The following is a 23,403-nucleotide window of genomic DNA, read 5'->3' on the forward strand; positions in this document are numbered from 1 at the left end:
CAAGTCGCTCGCGAATCGAACCTCGATCGATTTAGCGACAGATTTATCCGATTTATCGAAAAATAATTTTTCCCTGAAAATTGGACGGTTTCTTTCGTGGAGAGGACGATCGATCAACAGCGAGAGCATCGCAAATAGGTGCTTAGAAACGTAATTACAGCGTCGGCATGACTACGCTGCATTGTTGTACAATGCCATGATTAAATTCGCCCGCCTCTCGCACCGACAAGGATTTAGATCCTTGACCTAATCGCTGTTACGTCCACAGAGGCCCGATGGCCTACCGTTTCATAGGATTAGAGGAGGCGTACTCTATCTGTATATCAATATCGCTGTTATTATTATTATATACACGATTATATACGATCATAATTATATATTATTGTACGGTACAATAATATCCATATTATTATTATTATTTTATTTCAAGATAACGGTCTACGACGCAATCGTTATCGCGAAACGTGTCGAGAGCGCAACTTGCCGTCGAACACGAGCATCATCGATTTAATGCAAATTTACGGGGCATCTCTCGAACCGTATCTTAGACCAAAAAATCTTCAACGTCGTGTAATTCCTTGATTTTCTTTCGGTAAAGATGCGACGCGCAAAATTGCATTCGATAATCTCTAATAAAATTTCATCTCAAAAGTGTAGCCGCGTATTTTCTAAATTATAGGGATACATTAATCCTAATTGGATTAGAGAGAGGTAACTCGGCGAGCGGATGTCGAAACGATTACTCGCACCGTGATTGCTTACGCTATGTAATATTTGGGGAAGTAAAACGTGTAAGATTTCATCTTTGAGCACAATATATTCCATTCGGCGAGATCGCCGGCAACGATCGATTATGCCAGCCGTCGACCCCAAGTAATATCATAGATGCGATCGATTCTGGGAAAGGGTTGGTTGTACCACGCCTCAACAGCTCCTATGCGCACCAAAACTAAGCTCGTTATCTCGTAATACGCGCATTACCCCTCAAAATAGCAATTATATACTGACAGAATCGCTTCCTTTGAAACAGCTTTACGATACCTAATCGCAGCGTTCCTCCCCCTTGAGCAGAACATGCCGCAAATCCAGCAAAGGCATTTATTAACGTTATTATTAAACACACGCTTATTAAAACTGTATTTGCGTACGGTCAATATTTAGCCTGACTTTGGATAATTTTAACTGCCTCCCTTTCAAACTACGCACTCTCTTTGAATTGAAATTACTTTTTTTATCTAAAATCGAATAAATTGAGTTCTCAATAAAACAAGTTAAAAATAAATTTGAAATAATGAATATCCAATTAATAAGCGACAGTAATTGACAGCGCGAAAGTACATGTAATTTATTGGTCATTTTTATTTCAAGCTTTTTAATAATTAGTTTATACTCTTCGGCTATTTGTGCTATTTTTCATTACTTTAAAATAAACATTTCTATAGATTAAACAATTATATATAGATTTAAGAGATAAACTTATATATAATATGTACAATCTCCTCTCTCAATTAATTATTTTTATCTTTACGTGTTAAAACAGAAAATTATTGATATTCTTTTTTTGTTTCTCTGAAAATAACCACAATATTTTCCATTTGTAGATTAAATTTCAAGCGAGTTATTTTTTTTTCAATCATAAACAAATTGACACACACAAAATCCTGCTCTACAACATATTTTATTAATAATTAGGCAATCTGAAATCACATTGGCGGCATCTGTCACGTAACTTTCTCAAAATCTGTAGATATTTTGGGGTTGGATGAAAAATTATGTCATACGTGTGCGCCAACTTTGAAGCGAGATTGCGTCGAACGTCTTCCAGCTGGAAGCATAAAATAGCCGACAGACTCGGAACGAATTTGCGCCCAAAATTGAATTGCACCGGAATGCAACAAACAACCGCTGAATTGGCGCCGCGAGAAAAATCCCGTATCGAGCGGGCGAAATTTATTTCGAATTCGATAAATTAGATTTCCCGCAAAATCGATACGCGAGAACGCGAGGCAAAGCTTAATAATATTCGATTGTGAAACTCACTTCACATTTCACATGGAATTTCTCATTAACACGATTATTAATTTAATTATTTCGGTCGAGGAAATTTGTCACGCAAAAGAGCGTTAAGAATTATAAATATTTTTCGTATTTCTCTCTCTAAAAGTTGTTTCCCCGTCATTTAAAATATATGTAGCCTGCTTCAAAAGCAATATTTTAGAGCAGTGTTTTGTATAAAATTTTTTAAAGTTAATACAATATTCTCTCTAAAAGTAGCAGGGAAATGACTGCGGAATAAGTCGTATAATGATATTAAAAATACAGCTTGGTTTGAAATTTCAACGTGATTCGCATCAATTATATAGCAAAGAGGATCTTCTTTCGCGGAAGATATCTTGAGAGAGCTGAGAAAAAGAGGATTCTTCCGTTAGTTCTCGACATCTGCGACAGTGTAATCTTACACGGGAATTCTAAGAAAGATGAAATTAAAATGTTAGATAATGTAGAGTAGTTTTAATGCATTATAATCCGGCATTTATGGTAGCATGCGATGAATAATATCGACGTGGGTGTATTCGGTTATAATATCCAGTCTACTAAGTGTAATCGATAAAATAAATGTATATAAAATTCTGTAGTATATTATATTTTTTATTGTATTTGTTATTATATTTTTTGCAAAAATGCAAAAATATGCGCGTTTTTTGCATCATTACTTTAAAAAATTTATTAAAAACTCTCAGTACATGTCAAGTGTTTTATAAAAAATGAGAGTATTCTAGGACATAATTCTACATTTTATAAACATCACATTCATATAAAAAATTTATATAAACATGTGTTCTATTCTGGACAGTTATAAAAATACAGAGTATTCACTCTTAAAAATGAAAACATTTATTATTTTATGATTAATAGAATTACATTCTACGAAACAATTACATTAAATTTTAAATAAATTTTTAAATAAATATAATAACAAAATAAGAAAATGAATAAGATTTAATTTTTAATTTTCATCATAAATTTTTTTATATTTAAATTTTTTAAATTTATTATAGGCTTAAAATTTCAAGTACAATTGTTTCATAGAATTTGATTCTAAGATAATAAATGATTTTCGATTGAACATTTTCGTTGTATCTTTATAATCGCCCAGAATAGAATACATGTTTATATAATCTTTTTTGTTTAAAATGATATACTCTAAAAATATTGATCGTTCTTCCTGAAAGCCCTGTATATAAAGAAGAATTTGCGTATTCCCTCAATTATATTTCACAATATTTCCCTGTAAGGATATATTAAAGTGGTACATTTTATATTGACACGTATGTACGTCGCTATTGATCATTTCCGGTTAACCGAGAAAAAAGCAAAATAGAATAAATCATCTAAAGCACAACAGCTGATCGCGCGAAAACGGAAAAGGGAGACGAAGGGAGAAATGAACGCAGGGAAAAAATAGCGAGAAAAGTTGGATGGTAGTTCGAAATAATTTCTCTATCCTCCCTCCCCCTCTCCAAGTCTGTTTTCCGCTTCCGGGTAATAATACGAATCTATAGTTTCACGAGCGACATATAAGAACAAGGGAAACCGAATTGGCAACATATAAGTGACATACAAATAATATTTCGCCAGACAAGAGATAATGGAAGAAAAGATACTGGAATCGCAATAAAAGATAGTATTGGCTTTTTATTTTCAGACACGCATATATTTGTCTCTATTCTAGTAACGGTGATTGCGATAGTAATTTCAATCGAGCATGAAATGACAACAATTTTTGACAATAAAAATTAGAAGTGATATATATTATTAGAAACACAAAAATATAATTTATGTTTGCGTAAATGTAATGAACTAATATTTTCGTAAAAATTCCTCGCTATTAAAAAAACCAGCGAATCTAAGAACAAGTCCAGCACGATATATTGCTTTTCACGTTGCATCCAACTGATCAAACATAATAATTAACTAAGACGTATCAACAGCATGCTATAGTAACATAGTTGTTGCACAATAACACAGAACTGTAAAGATAGACAAAACTTTCCCAAAGATGAAATGTAAATTTAAACAATTTCTCTCTCCCAAGAGAGTAATCAACGTCATGGAAAATGCCCGTTTATTCAAATGCCCGATAGTTTGCATTTACCAGGTACTTGTAAGCAAATTTTCAGTTTGCGAACTTCGCTCGACAAGTAAAAGTAATCGATCGACATCCATTCGAGTCGACGTCCCTTCGAGGAGAAACAGAAATGTATTGCTGGGTGTGCAAGTCGTTGGCGGCGAATAAAAAAAAAAAAATTTGATCAATCGGGAATTCGCGTCCTCGTTTTTAAATATGCATCCAGAGACGCCTGCGTCGGTTTACTGGTAGCTATCCGTAGGAGAAAGGGGGAGGCGAGGGTGGATGAAGCACCACTTCCTCGGTGAAGAATCATGCATGTTTCGAAGATTCATGCATGTTGAGCGTATGTGTATGTATGTGGGAGAGGCTCTTCAGTCTGGAAATCTCCGTTTTTCCGCTGGATGTACGTCTATTTGCTTGTCGCTCTGCCGCAAGTACTTTCCGCGCGACATTTTGCATATATTCCCGATCCACTCGACGATAAGCTTTGAGCATTTTATCCACCGACTTTGCTACCAGACTACCTTCCCATTATTTATCGGTCCTAAGTTTTGTATTCTTTTAAATGTCATGCATCTCGCGAGATGAAATGAACGTCTAGACATCTAATCTGAAGCGTACTATGTCTTATTGTTATCATTAGACAGGAAAATTATATAGCAAGAAGCGAAAATTGTTAGTCACGAAGTTAATTAATTGCTACTTGAGTATTCGTTCACAGATAAAATAGAAAAATATGAAGTAAAGTGGACATTTAAATTTATTTTAATAAAACACATAAATGCAATTTTAGAATTAATCAGAATTGGAAACTATATAATTATTAGTAAAATATTAATTTTTAATATTCGTTCACAGATAAAATATAAAATTATAAATTTAAATGGATATTTAAATTTCAGAAATACATTCATACAAAAGTGCAATTTTATATTTGATCAGATTGATCAGTTTAAAAAGTAATACATAGTTATTAGTAAAATATTAATTTAATATTCATAGATAAAATATAAAAATATAAATTAAAGTAGATATTTAAATTTATTTTAAAAATATATATAAAAATGCAATTTTATGATAAATCAGAATTAAAAATTATATAGTTATTGATAAAAAAATATTAATTTAATATCCATTCACATATAAAATATAAGAATATAAATTAAAATGGACATTTTTAAATCTATATCTATATTTTAGAAAGACATTTAAAAATTCATATTTATAATGGGCCAAAATTAAGAATTATATATGATTATTAATAAAATAAAATATATTAAATAAAATAAAATAATTATTAATAAAATAAAATATTAATTTATTAAATTTTACTTTAATGCTCGGAAAATTGCAGTTGCTTTTTAATTAATTTTCTCAAAGTCCTGGAAGTAATATGATCTATTTTAGTACAAAGTTAGCTCTCTTCTAATACAATATGATCCGGTTTCACGGTTAATCGATACAGTGTAATCGTTAAAGTAAAACACTTATATTAATCTAATCTCTTATATGTCACTCGTCATTCGTCGTTTTTTAGTCACCGTCGTAAAAACCACCCCGATACTGAAAGATCTAGGAGCAACCATAATTGGTACTGCGGACTGGAGATCGAGCATCCGTCTTCGCTCTCAACTGAAACTAGATTAACGAGCTCGAGTCATATCTTGTCAGAAAAAAAGTGAGTTTGAGTAACGCTGCATCTGTTGCTCCCTTCAACGGTTATTATTTGCGGTCGCTGAAGGAATTATCGGTAGGTCTCGACGATGCAACTGCAACGTCATGGGAGTTAGACTATAAATTTATTTCGTTACTAACAACAATGCTGCATGCGAAATCCCGGCTTTATGTATTCACGACGGTACTTTACACAACAAGCAGTTGCATTAAAACTTACTTGCGGGATGTTATTCTGCCTTACGCCGCTCGCGCGGAATCGCAAGAACGCTTTTTCTTGGTCGAGAAGCACCTCGGCAAGTGCTCGATTCGCGTCAAATACTTGTCACGTAGCTTTAATGGCAAGAGCTAATCTCCGTTAAATCCCTTCCACCAGAAAATTCGCAGAGAATTTGAGAGACGTGTGTCCCTCACGCGTGTTTAATTAAATCCCATCGTTTTATTGACTTATCGCATGCTAAATGTTTAGCATAATTGGTCCGAAAAACGCTCGCATGTTTTTAATGAAGTAAAATTGTCTGACAATGGACGTTTCTTTTTTTAGAGGCGTTCAATTTCAAGTGCTATGGATTTTCCCATACGCATTATTATACGGCTTTATATAAGTATAAATCGTTTATAGCGCGATTCGACCACAGGCGCTGAATTTAGCTTTTGTAGAATTCTGCGCCCAACCGCTGAATTGATTTAAATGAACCAGATTTCGAATGTCGTTAATGAGGGCTGCGACAGAACGCAATTCGCAATAGGAAAGAAAGAGTAATGATTTCATTCATCGAATTCTGTTCGATATTAACAATAAGTTGTCTCGTTTTAATATACCTATGATATATAATTATTGAGGTCACCCAGCAAACACCAAATAACAGTTATATAACTGTTAGTTATAATTTCCCACTCAACAATATAACTGTTACATGTTATGCAACAGTTACATAACAACTAACAATTATATAAATGTTATTTGGTGTTTGCTAGGCATATTTATATAATATTTATATAATATTTATATAATATAATATTTAATATTTAATATAATATTTATATAATATTTATCTTATATAATATTTATATAATTATATAGGGGAGACCGGGGACAAAAGTAACAGCGTCATGAAAGTAACAAGCCTCCTACTAAACTACACAATATATTGAATAATTTGTACTATATAGTCAAATGCGTACGCCCCGATTCTCTTCCTTTTCAGCTAATTGTTGTAGAACGATCGCGCCGGTTGCACATGCAGGAGTAAAATTAGTGTGTTTGCATTATTCACCCAAGTATTTCTTGGTTTAGTTTTTTTGTATCTATGCTAATTAAAGTGTATATATTGACGTAATTATTTGCCGGTGTATTCTTCTAAAATGTATTCATAAATTTTTATAGTTGATTTGCCTAAGTCTTGTATCATATTTAGATTAAAATGCTTTTATTCTAAAAAAATGTGTTTGGGGACGAAAGTAACACGACACTCTGTGGACGAAAGTAACATGTTTCAATGCTTAAAGTATAAGGGCTGGTCCAATAATAACTGTATCAAAGGCGATTCTTATTACGTATGCCATAATTGTGATTCGGAATAGATACCAATCTCTTTTGTATAAGTAGTTATCATGTAATTTTTACGCTATTATTTAGAATTAAACTATTATTTAGATTTAAAAAAGTACAAGACTGGTGTGATATTAAGTATAATTATTTTATGATATTACTTATAATTATTTTGCTTAACAAAGATTATTTCCTTTAAGTGTTTTAAAGATGATAAAAATAAATATTTATTTTATCTTTTATTTTAATATAATATAATACAAATTTATATAAAAAAGTTATCTTGCTTAGTAAAAGATTATAATAAAAGTTGTCTTAAATTGAAAAAAGTCATATTTATTTTATTTTCCCGAAAATAAGAACTGTTACTTTCATTCCCAGACTGTTACTTTCGTCCCCGGCCCCCAGGACAAAAGTAACAATCAACGTACTTGCGAAAAGTTAATAATTCTTTAAATATTTATCATTTGAGATTGAAAATAGGTATAATAATAGAGCAATAAATGGAGTTTTTTAACGTATAATCTTTTTTTATATCTTTTTAAATCTTTTTTAATCTTTTTTTAAATCTCTAACGATAATTAATTAGACTTAAATTTAAAATTAATTAAGACTAAATAACTTAATTAGACTAAACTTAATTAGACTAAAATATAAAAAATGTTACTTTTGTCGCCGGTCTCCCCTACTAATGATACTGAAAGCATGATAAAAATTGCGTTATATCAGAATGATAGGATTCTTTCACGCACGCATACCTGACAAGTTTCCAATATACTATAATAATACTAACATTTTTATAGACAATGTAATCCAAAAATGATTGGATGTAAAGACCATCAAGATTGATCCATATTTTAATTTTTGCAAAGATGTTACATGGGATTTCCCTGTATTATATTACCACGGTTAGGCAAAGGATTTATCCTTACCTATAGCATCAAAAATTGAAGCCGCACATATACCTATTCGTATTAACTACGAATTGTTACGTCACGGAGGCTTTATATTCCTGATTTATTTAATAGATTCAACCAACTGCCTATCTACGGAGATAACGCGCACGTTGTCGACGAGATAAGGGAAAAGTTTAGAAACGCTATTAGAACCGCGTCGAGAGACATGGTCCCCCATGAAAAATTGGCGTCCACAGAAAATTAATTTCTCCTTATCTGCCCGCATGAAGGAACCGATAAATCTGGTCAACGCGAGGCCAGACTACGATTTACGGTGGCACGGCAACTTGGCATGGCCTGTATCATCGCGACTTTCTTTGAGCGCTGTCATCGATACGGATTTATTGCCCCTGTTCGAGATTTCGTTGTCCAACGGACGTTAATTCGAGTAAATTAATTATCGAAGATGCCAAGTAAAATCGTAATCTTGTTTAAGTCGAGGCACATGGTTAGTATTATTAATGTTAACAAGACCTCAAGTAATTTCATTTATAAATTTTCATGTAAGAAATTGTTATAAAAGTGATGCAATTTTTTCTTAAGTGTTTTATTACAAGACAAAATATAAACAATTTTCTAGTTTCTAAAAATAAGGATAAATTAATATATTAGAGTTTAAATTTTTAATAAAGCTGCAACTTATCAATTTATATTATGTTCCTCTGAAAGTGAATTATATTAACATCAAATTTAATTATTTTATACTTGTAAAGCTGCATCTCGAGAAGAAATTAACTTTTCTTAATTCATGAGATAAAAATAAGCTTCTAAAAGCAGCTGAGAAGACAGGGACTTCCGCGAAAATAATGTATAAATTTCAACCTCAAAGAAAACTCTTACATATTTATCATTTATATTATATATATATGAAATGTATATAGTTAACAAAATAATTTTTCTTAACTTCTGATATTTTTAAAGATATCTCGTGCACTTGTGTGACGGGGAAAATTTATGAAATTAAAGCACAATTGTGTACCGTAGAAAAATCGGATGTAAACAGGGAGAAAAAAATGGCGTGTCTATAAAAATGAAGTATTCGCACTCGCGACAAGACAGCGGCAATAAATATGATCGATGCTCTCAAGCCTGTGTATACAAGCGTATTCGCGATCGATCGATCAAACGCGACACTACGTGAAGCGCTAACGCGAGAATTTTCGCGTTTTCGCACCCTTTGACCCCGCAAAAGGGAGCGTTTCGCGGGATCCTGCAAGCCTCGGTACGCAATTGAGGAATGATCGGGGTGGGCGGTGAGGGATAAGAGGCGTTGAAAGGGAAAAACTGCCCCGCCACGGCAGATCGAGTATTGTAAGACTCAATTTCATGCTTGAATAAGAGCGACGCGGCGTCGACGACGCCCGGAGATTGCGCGCGACAGCTCGAGAAGGGGATAATGTGCCAATTCCCGATTTCTCCGCGGGATGTCAGTTCGATAAATTTTTCTTTTTTTTTTACCTCGCTGATTTATTAGGAACACCGACGAAAGCGGAAAATAACGGGCAGCTAGATTTTCTCCCACACACTTTGTAATATATATTCCCTCATCTTTTAAGCTTTTTACATTATAACTGGATGTAAAATATTATTTGTAACCTCTAAGTGTGTGTTTTGTAGAATTGTTATGTTTTTATTTTATTTAATATCAAATCATCAATTTCTTTTTCTTCTAATAAAAATATAAAAATACAAACTATATCACTAATTTTTACCTGGATTATTGAAATCAAATTTTAAACTTTGAAATCGTAAAAAATCGTACAAAATATTCTTAAACATAAATTTTTGCTCCTTATAAAGCAGCAAATATAATATAATTTACATTTTTTATCTTCTCGATAATTAATTATGCATTATTTAATTAGTACCGTTAATTAATTTATTTTGTCATTCAAACGAAAAACCGAGGGATAATGCGGGGGCATAACAATATCCTTCTGCGCTAATATCCGCCGTGCACTTTATTACAAATGCAGGATTTAGCGTGTGGCCGGATTATATGATATATGAAGGTAGAAAATGTATTTCAAACACGTGAGATGTAATGAAGAGCAGCAAAAAGATACATTCGCGATGCTACGATCTCATTACGAGCCGTCCATCCTCCGAAACGGTTCAGAGCTGAACACGAACTCCACTTTTTCACGCTGGAAAAGATCTATTAAATGGTAAAATTTCTCATGTTATGTTATTGATTATGTTAAATCTATTCAGACTTTCAGACAATAAAGTATCATATTAAAAGTGATGTATCAAAAAAAACAATATCGCATTCTTCAAAAAACAAACATGTGAATAAACAACAACAAACTCGTGAATAAAATATAATTGATTTAATATTTATATGTATTTACGTTTAAAATTAATTTGACATTAATTAATATATTATACATTATATTTTTTTTATAAATTATATGTATTTGTTTCCTTTCAAATTAATTTTACACTAATTAATTAATTAAATTAATTATAAATTTTATAAAGTGATTTTAAAATAATTTTCTTTCGAAATTAATTTTCTCTTTCGCTCTTTTTCTTTATTTAATTACTTTATTCTATAAATTATATGAGGAAAAATGATGAGATTTTATGTTTTTTCAAAAATTTTAGTAATCTCTTTCTTTGAATCTAAAAATAGATCCAATTACATTAATTAATATATAATTTGTTGATGTATAAATTAATTTCATTAGCTTGAATGGTTGATCACTCTACAAACATTATTTTGTCACTACAAACATTATTTTCTACGTATGCATGCATATAATTATCAATATGTGTAAGGAAATCAAAATGTTTCGAAAATTGCAGCTTAAATTTTCTGTTGCCACTTATGGCACAATAAGACGCACGATTTCCGCCGTCTTCTTTCTAGTAGTTCATTTCTCTCTTCTTTGTAAGTTGACGAAGTAATAAGTCATTATTAGGGGGGAAATAATATCACAGTCCGGTAAGTTGGAGATGAGAAAAGTTTCCTCTTCCAGGCGAGATATCATGTAATCGTACGAGGCAAACTCATAAAAATTGAAATAACATGTACATTATAAACAGCTAAATTTCTCGGAAAGAACAATTTTTAGAAACCATATCTCATCAACTAGCGAGATTGTGTTAAAAAATATCACCCAAATATATACTTAAAGTATCTGATTATGCACTTTCACTTACCGCAGTCTCGTTGCTGTAGAAATTGTCCGTAAAAAAAAAGAAGATAATAATATAATTTGGAAGAAATGAGGAAGAGACTGTTAAATTAAAGAAAAAGAAACGATAGCACGACTATTGTTATCCTCATTGTTTCATGATATTGTACAAATTATTACTCCCATGCAGTTCTTCTAGCAGGAAGATGCTGTTCAATGTGATAGTACACCGACAAGGAAACAATTACTGGAGTACTCCGAAATATCCATTTATCACGCGGCCGCCTCGTAGAACTTTATCCAGAGCAATCAATCAATGTTCCATTTAATGGAAAATCTTCGCGTCTAATTCTTAATGTCCTCCGAGGGATCCTTCTTTCTTCCGGATCTCGTTGGAAAAATGAAAACTTGAAAAGTGTCTGACGAGTCCCTTGAAAGCGCGATGAGACCCAGAGAGAAAGGGTTACGCCGAATTTTTTTTTTTTAATAAAAAAGCCGAGTTCGCGTATATTATATTAATCATATTATTTATCTGCATTTGACAATGCATGATAAATTCTATTATTCATCCTTTTTTTTTCTCTTCGTAAAAATATATATGTCTTTTGACCTCTTATCCCATAATTAATCTTAAAATGAAAAATCTTTAAATCTTGCAATAATGCGGTTGCGTAATCTGCGGGATATCTTTTCCATCTAAAGGCTAGTATTTAAAAGAAGATCCTGGAATTATTCACGAACGTCCGCTTTTCTTTATGCGCTCTTACTTCCTTTTGTAATCGTTGTATTACGATTTTACATTTCTAACTAGAGCGGAAATGGGAGAGTCTCTCGAAGCAGATATATGCGCCGCTTTAAAGAAAATGTCAGTGAAAAAGAACATCAAATGCAGACATTTGAAATTTTGCGTGTCCTTCTTATGTCACGGAGATGAAAAATATTGAAATGAAATTAATGTATGGAATATTAAAGTCAAAGCTATCGATCGTTCATTTTATTCCGTACAAAGGAATTATTTAAAGAGTTTGAACTTTGTTGAAAATTATATCGCAAATTTTAGATTAAAAAACGAGATGAGAAAAATTATCGTTCAATTTCCACGTGTTTGCATTAATGTATAAATAATTCGATAAATTTACATTAAAAAATTATTATAAACTAGAGAATTTTTTTTCAAGAAATTTTGTTCATTTCTATTTTTACGAGATAATTATGACAGAGGATACAAATTGTGGGAAAGGTTTTTTATTCGTCTCTTTTTACATGTAGAGAATTTTAAACTGCCCTCAGAGAGAGTTTATTTCCCCCAACAACACTTCACTCAACACACTGCGATCACATATCAATGCAACACGATATTTTTGGAGTTTACGAGCAAGAGTAATGCGTTGATCATCCCATTGGCGGCTGAGAGAATCTAAAATTTTCGGACTTTCTGTTTATTCTTAGAACATTGCAATAAGATAATTTCATTTGAATGCGTTTCAATCACGAGTGTATATTATACACGATTTAATTAGCAGAAAATTAATTTGGTTTAGAAAATTTAATCAAAGATTGGCAAAATTAATTATTTTAAAATATATAAATTTAAAAAGAAAAAAATATATATATATATGTATATAATATTAACAAATTACTAAAAAAATAAATATCGAAAAATGGCTACATTTTACACGCAATTTCTGAACAGTTTTTTTTATTAATTTACACATGAAAAATGTAAAAAATAATGCGAAATAAAAATAATGCGAAATAATAATGTGGAACAAGAATATATCGATAATGTGAAAAAATGGTTTATTGAGAATTATTTTTAAATATTTTCATTATTTATTATAAATAATGAAAATATTTTATGAAATAATAAAAATAATGAAAACTGCATGGTATCTTAACTAGTACACTGTGGAAATATATTCTAGAATACAGTAAAAGAACTAAGGGAAGCGTAAATGCGAAAGATTTCTCATAAAGAAGACCGGATCCATATTTGAGAGCAGTAATAATAATAAGCTTTTATGAAATTTAGGGAACGCTTTGGAGCGACGTAAATTCGTCCGAAAATTCATCTCAATGATATACCGCCCATCGTTGATTATTAAGTAGATTGCGACATCAAAGTGATCTTTCGATCATATATAAAATGAGACTTAATCTCCCAGATTTTCTTCTCTGAAATCTCTCTCTCTCTTTCTCTCTCCTCTCTCTTATGTTATATTCATATTCTATCGATCAATCTATCAGTAATGAAAGTAATATTAAATAATCGCTGCCATTTATTGGCTGCTTTGTTTGCAACAAATTAATGAACGATTGTGCCTTATAAAATAACGATGCAAATAAAGACAAGGAAATATGACGGGGAGAAAAAGAAAGCAAGATTGAGTGGGTGAAATCGATTTGAACACTCGACGGTGACCCAATAGAAAATGATATTAAAGCACATATATAATTTATATACACATCTGAATCATTTATGCAGTTTCGTGAAAAATTCAACTATTGAATTTTTCGCTCAGATTCCAACGGAATTTCAATGCAACGAGTTAATTTGCCCATCCACGGGCTTTTTCAATTAGTACAACAGGTATCTCAATTCGTTATCTCCGACCAGAGGCGTATAACTTAAATATTTATAAAAGTCCCGTAACAATTTGTAATCCACTTGTCCGGCGTTCGCGGTGGAAAAACTTTCGCCGAGCTTAGGAGGAATGAAACGCGTGCGCGCACGCAAAGAGCGAGGGAGTCAGGCACGATGGAAAGAGACGGGGCGGAGAAGATGAAGAGACCGCCTGGGCTGATGCATAATTTATCGCAATTGAAACAAGAAGATGTTTCGCAGCGCCAAGTGATCGCGATGAAGATGGTAATTGCGCGGCGAAATTTTATTCGTCGCATATATTTCCGCGGTTGAACCGGACATTGCTGGCATTCTGAAACTTCATTCTCTCTCTCTCTCTCTCTCTCTTGGCGACTTTAAATAAATTATCTCGATAACTTCCATCTTTTTGTTTAACTTTCGAATATAACTCTGGAAACGAGATTTTGAAATAATACATATCGCGCAAAATGAAATAGGAATAATAATGAAAGGATACGCGAAAAAGGACTGAGACCAAACTTTCGCGTGTCTCTGGTTTTCGCAAACTCTTTCTAACTCCGACAGACACTTGTAAACAGGATTCCTTCGGAAACGCGTGATGCGCGCAAGATGCTTGGGGGCGCGTATAATTTCGTTTGAAATGTTGGGTTGTTATCTTGTAATTGCAGTATTTCGAAACAACATCTAACTGCTCGGAAACAGGTGTTTTCCACATGACAGTGGCGTTCAGTCAAAATTATTCGTCTAGTTTGAACGAATGTACGCCAAATTACAAGTGTAGACTTTACCCGATTCTAATGATTTCATTAAGCAAGCTGATTCCGGATTAAAGAGAAGTTTAATCTAAGTTTTAATCTAAGAAATGTCTGTAATATTCTTGCGCATTGGACTTTAAATACGTCAATATGTTAGATAAATCAAGTAATTATATTATCGTCTTCCATTAATATTTTTTGTATCCATCTGCAACCCTGCAAATCTTTTTCATCGCGTGGAATCACATGATTAAGATTAATTGATTCGCTATAATGTAATATTTGCAGTAATCTCTACTGTAAGATCACATCCGATGAACAGCATCCAAAGGCCGCTTATGAATAGCGTTATATACTGAAAAAGGCCATGACGGAAACGGTGCCATAGAGAATTGAATCTCGAGGGAAATTGGAGCTAGTTCCTGGCGAATCGACTAATATGCATTATTCAGCCAATAACTTCGTACCGCACAGTACAAATGCCATATATCGCGTTAAGCATGCTCGCGTAGGCTTAAACTGCAATGCACAGCTTCGATTAAATCGTGAGAAGAATATACAGTTTGTGTTCTGCCGACTCTGTAATCATGACGTGATTCGTGATAATAATGAGATGGACAACATAGTATAAGAAATAGAAACTTCAAGACACTTGAAATAGTATCTAAAATAATACAAGAAATAATATATTTTAGATGGTCGATGCACAAACTCGAAAATTTCGAATATTGTTTCTCAAGCAAACACTTTAATTTTATCAAAGTTGTTATTTTCGTTTTTTAAATTATTTTTATTATTATTTAATTAAGTTAAAATTAAATTAAGAATTATATATATGTTTTAGATAAATTAGATAATGGATAAATATTTCTATATAGAAATATTTACCTAAATTTCTATAAATATAAATTTCTTATATCTTAATTTCTATAAATATTTAGCTAACAAAAGTATTTCTTATGCATTTGCATTTCTATTGCATATATATATTCTAACGTTGTATATATTCTCTTTAAAAGTAAAAATATTTTCAATTAATATTTGAGCAAAAAACAAAATTATGTAAAAACGATTATTTTCAATAGTCTCTCTGTACTTGAAATATGCTCACTATTGCTAGTAACGACGCTTTTACGTATTTTGCAGTAAATTTCTTTTCACATACAGATATATTTATGTATATGTGAGAGAGAAAAACATATTTTGACAGATTTTTCAAATATTTTTCTGTTTTGTAAATAATCTCGACTACGTATTAATTTTTAAAAAATGTGTCTTGTCTTGTTTATTTACAAAATCTGATATATCCTTTGAATTTGCCCCGTGAATCCTTTAACGATGAAATTATGTTTTGAAAGTGCGTATCTGCTTGCGTAATTAAAATCAACACAAAATAAATACTTAATGTAAATTTGAATTAATTATAACAAAATGCAAATACTACGAGTTAAATCATTTTTTGTTATTTAAAGTTTATTATTTAAAGATCAGTAATTTTATTATTTAAAAATTCATTAATATATAATAAATGTTATTAATGCAATTTTAAAAACAGGAAAAATCCAGATACATGGAAAACAAAAAAAATAGAAAAAAAATAAGAAATTTAATCTGTCCTTAGAATATGATATTTTTGAAAACAGGGTGCGACACATATAATGATACCTCACATGTAGGGCATCGATATTTTATCTCCTATCGAATTCCATATTTGAAAAAATTGTGCAATGTTAATTGTTTGCATCGAATATAACAATATTTTCTTAAACAATGCAAAAAGTTAATGATAAAAATTATTGTTATTTGACTCTTTTATTCCAATAAAAGAAATATATTTTTCATTTTTTGCAAAAATTTCAATTTTTACAGCAAATGGCATTTTATTTTTTCACATAACGAATATACTCGTCAAACACCATTAAAGGATTAATCGTAAATCTTGATCATCCGGAAAAATTGAAAAGTTGAAAACATAAAAAATGTATATATTTATATACGTGTGAAAATCTGCGTTTATTTCAATGATTATCCTGTATTGTTGTAGCGATGCAATATTAATCAGAAGTTCGGCTCGTCGTCATTACGGAACGACAAAGCCATTAACATGGTTGCAACCGCGAGTAGATCGGTATTAACGGTAGCGCGAGGATAAATGTATTTTGGGGAAAGTTAGAATCGGCCAATAATTTTGCATAAGCTATACATTTCGCCGGCTTTATTATAGTTGATACGCCCGTAATGCAGATATTCCGAAAGTTACCAGCCGGGGAATAACTAGAAAGTTATACTTCAATGAATTTACAGCGGCGGTATATGCGGAACTGACCTAGTCGCTGTTGGCGGAATCGATCGATGGGGGAAATAACCATCGCGACGATCTGCAAAATGCCTTTTTCACCCGAATTGCAGCGGACGTTTATCCGAGTGCATCTCTGCAGAGATAATTTCGCTCTGAGAATAGCAATATAATCTTTGAATTTTCATCGAGAAGGATGAAAGCGCGTAAAGTTCTCCGCCATTTTTCCTCGGAGAATTTCTTTCGCGATATAATTTCTCGTAGAGGGAAAAAAATTGAAATTTTTTTTTCTACCGAAGATAATTGAAAGCTGAAATTAATATAGTGCGCGAAACATTGTTCTATAAACAAACAAAAAATAAACGAAGATAAATCTTTATAACGCGATACGTTGAATCCCGATGAAAGAGAGTCGCCTTCAAATTCACGATGACATTTTACGCGATTTGTTAAATTGGAACAGCTCCCTCGATGCCTTCGCTCTTAATAGTTCCAATTTTTTCACGCTCGTCAACACATCTGCCTTTATCTACCTATCCGGTGCGGTGTTTGCTGCCGCTTCGGCTTGAAAGCCTCCTATCAACCGGGATTACCGAACTAAGTACTCACGGTGTATTTCGTTCTTTCACATTTGTGGCCGACGTGCCGCTTCGCCGCCGGGAAAAACTTTACGATCGACTCTTCGTCGAAATCCCTCGTTACGTTACGTTGCTCCTTAAACAGTAACAAATCCTAAAAGATGATGCGCATGGCAGACATTCTGATAAAACGCGCGAGGGATGGAGCTAAGGAGGGTAAACTGAAGATACGATTTACGTGAGAATCCAAGAAGCAATCGGTTGTCTATATCTTTGTTCCTTTGTTCGAAAAACACGCGTTATTCGCGGATTATTCGATTATTATTATTGGATTTTATATTGGAGCTATTAAATCATGCGTTAAATTCACATTAAACAGTTCGTGAAATCTTGAGATGTAAGCGTTCGTCCGTTTAAGGCTCTTCCAACGGCGCAGTCTTAGATTTTTAATGTATAAATGAAAGATAAAAAATGTGTAAGAAAAGTTATTTAACCGCAAACCAGGAATAACTAAAAAAGTTCAAGTTTGCAAAATATATAAATACATATTGAATTATCTTTTATTCAAGATTAATTAATTTTCTCGATTCTGTCGTAAAAAATTTACTCTTTTCCCTCGATATCTTACAATTTCGAGAATCTCGAGGAATTTATGATTTATCTGATCATAAATTAATAATTACATGAAAATAGGTCATGAAATGAGAGATGCGAATTTTCGTAATTATGCGTTGTGCATATCGTTAATTAGTTGCGAGCATATGTCTCTTCGCGTTTCATTATTCTGAATAATTTTTAGGCGTGAAACGGATTTATTTATTGCCGTTTCCCCTCCCTCCCTCCAGGGGAAAGCGCGATATAAATGATCGCTCACATATATAATCCTGGTGCGTGCAAATGATGCTCGATACAGTTTATGTGAATATCCTTTATAGCATAAATGTCACACCCGTTTTGACACTTTCTCGCGTGAAAATATAACATATGTTATATGTTCTAAATCTTTTTATTACTATTTATATTTCTATATAATTATTCCTGTACCATTGTTGATATAATGATAGCAACTTCTCACTTTTGAAAGAATTAAATTTAGAAAACGAAATAATTTAATTTGATCATCAAGTATAAGATATATTAAATCTAATATAATATATATACTATATTTTTCATATAACTTTCTCAAAATAGACTAAACACATATTATTATTAAAATTAAATAAAAAATAAAATAAAAAATTAACAAATTAAATAAAAAATTATTTTAATAATTAATTAAAGAATTAATATTATTAATTCTTTAATAATTACTTTATCAAGTTTTCTTAATCACAACAATATATTTATTTTTAGCAAAAAATTGTTGTCGAATGTATTTTCAAATATAATTCAATTTCAGTATAATAAGAGCTTTTTCCACATAAATTTACTTATATTAACATACTTTAATTAACATACTAATATTATGTGAAGTCAAATTGGCTACATTGAAAAGTCGTCTGAGTACAAATCTTAATTAGAATTTTTTTAAATTGTCGATGTTTTAATCAAATGTCCGATAGCGTCGAATAATATGCTTATTATGGTATAACACTGCGGACAAAGCACACGATTAGATTTGCGGGCGGATGATAGAGCTTGGCTTGTATGCACCACCACAGCGAACGTGTCTACATTAATTACTATCCAGACGATTGGATAGTAATTAATGCAGAAATTTGACAGAAATCTTCAGCATTCTCGATGTAACGCGCTTAGTTTTTGCAGCAACCACAAGTGAGATAGCTTTAAGCACGCATAATACATTTATATAAAATAACACGCGGCTATTTGTTAAAGAAATATAACTATAAAGAGAGAAAGTTGATGAAATTTTGTGAGCACAGACATTTTATGAAAAAAAAAACTTGTTTATTCCATATTTTTAAAAAGAATTTTCAGCATTTTCTTCCTCTTTAGCCATAATTTTCTCTTTAGCTTCCATAAACCCATATATCGAGGCTTAATTACGTCACGAAATTCTCTTTGCAACAGAGAAAATAATAATCGGACTCTGATTAACTGACGATTAGTATGATGTCAAGTGCACTGCCGCTCATCGAAATCGTTAATTCATCAAAGAGATCGAAGGAGAGAACAACGGGGAAAGTTTATACTTGGAACGACATCAATGTGACATCGACAGGGCTTCATCGCGCCGGAATTCATTACGAGACGTAATTAATTTGCAAGAATTAAACAATTTGCATCGTGCATTTACTATCGAGAAGTGTGAAATACGGCGAGACTCGACGCAGAAAGTGTTACAAGCTATTTTCTTGAAAGCTATTAAAGATAATGACAAAATTCTTTTTGCAATTTTAAGACTCATTAGGATCCTTTGTAAGAAAAAATAGGATAATTTAACAAAAAGAGAAATAAAAAATATCTTTTACTGAGAAAAAAGGGTGAGAGAATATTTAAGCAACGGTTTCGTACATTATTTTAACGAGCCTTGAGAGATATCGCGAAAAAAAAATTTCCTCGTTAGCCCTAACATTTTTCGAGAAGTTGTAATACTTTAAACGGGCCATTCTATACCATGAAATGACAAGCTTGCGTTTCACCAAAATCCGCTAGAGAAAAGCTCAAAATGTAATCTCGAGAAATCTCCACGAAATACCTTCGTAATCTCGTTTACTTAAATAATATGTAAAACAATGTTTCGTACTGACATCGTAACTACATGAATCGCGATGATGATGAATGATGGCTTTAAACATATCCACTTAGATCATAGTTTTAAACAAATTCTCCAAAGCTCTAGCAAAGCTTTCTATTAAAATATATACTTTTCATTTTTTCATTTACATGTATATATCAGTATAAAATTTTTTAAAAATATATACAAATTAAATTAAAATATATATAATTAAATTAAAATATATATAAATAAAAATATATATAAATATATATATTGTGTCTCAAACCACCCGTACACCCCTTTTAAAATGAAAATAAATGGCTTTTCTCAAAAATCGCGAACAATTTTTAAGTAAATCGGGTACGCTCTATTAAATGGTGATATTTTCAACTATTGATTCTGACCGGAAATACGTCATCCGGATCGGAAGTTGAATTTTTTTAGAGGAACATGGTACTTTTTATTATGATTAGGAGGTACTTTTTATTATTTATTTTATTTTATTCAGATTCGAATTATACGGGAAAAAATAAGAAACTTTTGTATCAAACATTTTTTCTGGAAGTACCTCTATCAATCTTAACATTTGAAGTTCATTATTTCATCACAGTTACTTTCAAGATTAATTTTAAGATCCGTATTTCCGGTCTGAATTAAAAGTTGAAAATATCACCATTCGATAGAGCGTACCCGATTTACATAAAAATTATTCGCGATTTGTGATAAAAGCCATTTATTTTCATTTTAAAAGGGGTGGTCTGTCTTGGGGGGGGCCATCTTGTATAAATTATATATACGAATAATTAAAATTTCGTCTCAACACACACACGTAATTGTTTAATTGTGAATTTCTTTTAAGGATGTTTTGTATGTACAATCCCAGCAAAAAGTAGCTGAAAATCAATATTGACGAATATATCCACTTTTGGTGTATTTTGAGTATGAGAAATTGTGTGGAATATTACAATTTGATCTTGAGCTACAGTGCAGAGATGTATTTTTTAATATTTATTGCGTTTTTACTGAAACATTCCGAATTTTGTTAATCGAAATGATTAACTTTTGGCAGAGAATTTCGCCTTGTGACAGATACATGGCTAACTTCATTGAATTATATTTAATATCTTTTTAACCAGTTAGTACTTATATAATATTATTTGATTAAATATTTCCTCTGTATCTAAACTTTTGCAAATTTTAAACAAATTCTGAATATTATTTCCATGTGTTTTTGTCATTTGAATCGACGTGGTTATACGTTTCCCATAAGAACACATGTCAATTCGGTGCAAATTAAAATCCTTATAATTTGCGAACGCTTTAGTGAATCGATTTAAAAATTGTATTGAAGATTCTAAACATATGTAAGGACATTCTGTACAATTTTCATTAAATTCTCAATATTTTGAAAATAGGTACAAAACATCCTTAACTTTTGACAGAGAACTTCGCCTTGTGACAGATACATGGCTAACTTCATTGAATTATACTTAATATCTTTTTAACCAGTTAGTACTTGTATAATATTATTTGATCAAATATTTCCTCTGTATCTAAACTTTTGCAAATTTTAAACAAATTCTGAATATTATTTCCATGTGTTTTTGTCATTTGAATCGACGTGATTATACGTTTCCCATAAGAACACATGTTAATTCGGTGCAAATTAAAATCCTTATAACTTGCGAACGCTTTGGTGAATCGATTTAAAAATTGTACTGAAAATTCTAAACATATGTAAGGACATTCTGTACAATTTTCTTAAAATTTCAATATTTTGAAAATAGGTACAAAACATCCTTAAACGACATTTTCAAATACTACGACGAAATTCATTTTGGGAGGATTTTAACAGATTTCTCGCCAAGAGAATTTATCCCATGACGGGATATATCACTCTATTAACATCCGAGTCATAACGGCGCGAGAGGCAGGTCGCCATTACGTCGGAAGACTGAAGAAATTCGATTCATTGCGCCGGGAAAACGGGTCGGGGAGCATCGCGCGTGATCCGAGAGCTGCGACGAAAGCAATCTCGTTTCGGGTCCACGAGCTCGTAATCGGATTTCTCGCGTTCCCCCGCTGGAACAGCCGTGGTTGAAGTTAACACGCATCTCCGCGAAGCCGAAGCCCCCGAACGAGAGACGACCGACCGGGAGAGAGAATGATGGATTTCCTAAATAGTGGGAGCTCGAAGCGCGCTGGCCATGCTCCAGAAACCACCGTCGTGGTTGACATTTATGCGTTATTAATGCATCGGAAACATTTCACTCCGATTACCGCGACAATGGATTTAATCCTATGTCGCGGGAGGGGCAATAGGGCGAAGGGGAAGGGGGCAGGGATGGACGTAACGTGCACACGTCGTGCGTTTCGGTGCGCTGGATCGAGCTCATCCGGCGTCCCGTAGAGAGGATGGTGGACACCTTTGTCAGCGCTTTTTCTTCGCGTATCCGTCGCTTCGCACCAAATTCCCCTCGAACGTCGTGTCGCTCGCAACAAATCGGTTTGGCGGTTTGGCTAAGGCCCAGAATGTTTATATTAACTGTCCATTTAATTCCAAAAATAGACGCTCCATTCGCGAATAACACTGCAAAATCTATCTGCCAATCTATCAGTTTATATTGATAATTTTGATTCTGCTGAAAGAATAGAAGGGAGGATTTTCTCTTGAGTTTTTCACATATATAAATAAAATATTAATGTAAAGAGAGAGAAGAAGATGTAAAAGTTATTAAATCTACATTTTTATCTAACTATAAGTAAATAAACTATGAGATATTATCTCCTTCTCTAGTAATATTGTAGGATTAATAAATGATGATTTTCTGATCATTGAGAGATATTAAGCTTAAAGAAATAAAATTATGTATCAAGTTTTATATAATTGTCTTTTTTTTAACTCAGAGTTAAAAATTTTAAAATCGTTCTTCATTTTTTAATTCTCCTATTTTTATCATATTTACATTGTTATTTAAATAAATAAAATATCTTCCTCCGATAATGTTATATTACAGAATTAATAAATG

The 23,403-nt window shown here is 32.1% G+C and overlaps 1 protein-coding gene across 1 annotated transcript in view; it reads left to right on the forward strand.

The window, feature by feature from the left end:
• The window catches only part of LOC105249524 (poly(A) polymerase type 3), a 56,043-nt gene that overhangs the window by 13,197 nt on the left and 19,443 nt on the right, over window positions 1–23,403 (forward strand). The window lies entirely within an intron of this gene.

The sequence above is a fragment of the Camponotus floridanus genome, unplaced genomic scaffold (genome assembly GCF_003227725.1).
Source record: "Camponotus floridanus strain SB8 unplaced genomic scaffold, Cflo_v7.5 scaffold63, whole genome shotgun sequence".
Classification (NCBI taxonomy): domain Eukaryota; kingdom Metazoa; phylum Arthropoda; class Insecta; order Hymenoptera; family Formicidae; genus Camponotus; species Camponotus floridanus.